Raw genomic sequence first — 2,650 nt, 5'->3', positions numbered from 1 at the left:
GGAGCAGCTGAGGGAGCTGGGGGTTCTTTGGTAAGAGCCGATGGCTTTGCAGTGTTTCCCCTCTGCATCTGCATGATGGAAGAGACAACTGGGCTGATAACGTGTGCTGTAATGCTGGACGGGAAATGTTTCGTAGTGAGAGATAATTAGGTTTTAAATAGCTTTTGCAGGTCAGACGTGAACATGCCTTTTAGCACGCTCTCTAAAGCCTCTGCTGCATACAACATCTTCGCTCTCTTCAACCAACACTCTGCACAGTATAAATGATTACTTTGTGGGAAGGAATAACATCCTCTGTGACAGACAAAGAGAGAGCTGTAGAGGGAAGTCTAAGTAGCTTGAGGGTTTTTATATTGGTGTAAAACATCCGTGCTGTTTTGTAGTAATAAAACATTCATAAACAACTGCATTCAAACATGGACACTGCTGTGCTTTGAAATCATGTGGAAGTCTAAGCCTTGAATCAAACAGCCGTGAATAATCAGAAAACCGTAACAACATTGGGGTATTTTATCATGTCTTTCTAATTTCCAAATCAGGATCTTTATTGTGCTAGAAAACTAAATACAGTGTTCAGGTCTGTACAAAATAGAAACATCAAAGTTTATACCACAATATTCTTCCTTCCAGAGGTAGGATAAAGCAGCTACTCCACCCTAGCTTCGAAAAGAGAAGGAATTTCCTAAAAGCTTGCTCTTGAATTTATTTATTTTTAAAGAAGCAGAGATGTTAACAATAGGATAAAAAGGCTTCCACAGTTCCTTTTTTTCCTGGTTTATTTGTAAATAATATCCACCTTGCAAGAGCTCATGGGTGTATTTCAATAAGGCTGCAAAACTAAATACTCACAGGTCATGGAGCGCTTTAATCTTATATGAAAGTTTATACCCCTTTTCCTTACCACCAGCATCACCATTTGCGAACAGCTTCTAAAACAGTAAGCCCTGCGTGTGCCCAGTTTCAGAACGACTAAGCTAGATTGTGTAACCACTATGAGGTTCTGCAGTACCACAGCCGCGTCGTGGCAGATGCCACATACTAGAGTTTCATTTTAATGTTATACTTTTTGATAATGGTCCTGAGTTTAATTCTGTCCCCCTTCCTCCTATCTGTAATTAATCTGTGAAATCCTGTGTGCTGTTTTTAATGCAATTTGTGATTTTGATTTCATTTCATTGTTGTAACGTCCAGCACTGTTTGCATCTTTGGTGTAAAGAAGGAACTTGTTGGGAAGGAGTGGTTTTAAATGGTTTTAAGATTCTTTGCTGTATACTGTGTGCTATTTTAGCTTCACTTAGGCCTGACTTTGGACTGGAATATACATGCTCATGTATTACTTCGATAGACGAGAAATACCTTATGCAACACAAGGGACTTAGAGTTGGATGCATTTGCTGTTTTCTGAAAGCAATTGGTGTAAGAACTCCTAGGAAGCTGGGTTTTCTTGTTCTGTGAATTTCCCACAGTGGAGGTTTTTCTGTCTCTAAATAAAAACCCCTCTCTTTCCTCTGAAACCCAATGTTTATTGCACCAGTTCAGTCAACAGTCATTGATTGGAATCACAGAACAACCAAAGGTACCTTCTCTGACTTCTTTTTGAGGATCAGACCCAACAGGTTTGTTGGGCAAAGGCTGCAGCATTTGTAATGCACGCCAGCAAAGCTCAAGGTATTTAGCAAAACACTTTGACTGTTTTATATTTTCAGTGTAAGTGGAACAGACCAATCTCTTGGCTTCCTATGAACAATCTGCATTTCGTAACTTCTTCTGAAACATGCTATGCAGTGTGAAAACTACACTTGCTAAGAGGAGCTCACCACTGGGCTTTGTATCACCTGCTTTGTAATATTGTATTAATGCAATTGTTATTAAAAAAAAAAACCTCCACTCTGAAAATAATACAGAACATCAAATCAGTGTAATTACATGAAAATTATATAACTTGCTCTGAGATGTTTTTGAACAGAACATATTTGGAAACATATCTCTAAGGTGTTTGGAATTGCATCGAAATAATTTTATTGGGGTGGAAGAGTGTTATATTCCTTATTGGAAGTACGTTAATATGAAGTTATGGCACAGAAGACTTGCTGTCTGCTTTAAGACCTGTATGAAAATGTTTTGTGGACATCTGAACATCCTCAGAGTGCAAATCAACAGAGAACTCAAAGGACTGATTTTTCTGCGTTCATGGATAATACTGTCCTGCTTATGAACTTGCCCTTGCATTAAGCAATAGGCTAACTAAACAAGTTTGGTTAATTTGCCATGTATGATGATTGCGCTGGGTCACAAACTCCGCTTCCCCCCCCCTCCCCGTGTCCAGACAGGAAGGCGTTTCATCCGTTTTCAATATTTAGTCTTTCTTCTTTGTTTTCCTCCCTCCTGACTTGAGAGAGCTTCAATGTGAGTTCAGTAAACTCCAAGTCTTATGGTTTGAGACCAGAAGATACTGGTTTGGTGTTATACTTCTATAGTCATGACCAAGTTCTGCTTTTTTTTTTTTTGTTTTGGTTGAGTTTTTTTGCTTGGTTGCTTGTAGTGATTTATCCTTGCCAAAAACCACTTCACCTTTTCTTTTTCTCAACTATTTAAATTCACTGTGTACATAGTTACAACACTAATATTTCATTGCTTTTGATTTTTCTAG

Source organism: Eurypyga helias, unplaced genomic scaffold, assembly GCF_000690775.1.
Source record: "Eurypyga helias isolate BGI_N326 unplaced genomic scaffold, ASM69077v1 scaffold7197, whole genome shotgun sequence".
NCBI lineage: Eukaryota > Metazoa > Chordata > Aves > Eurypygiformes > Eurypygidae > Eurypyga > Eurypyga helias.
This window is presented reverse-complemented; position numbering follows the sequence as displayed.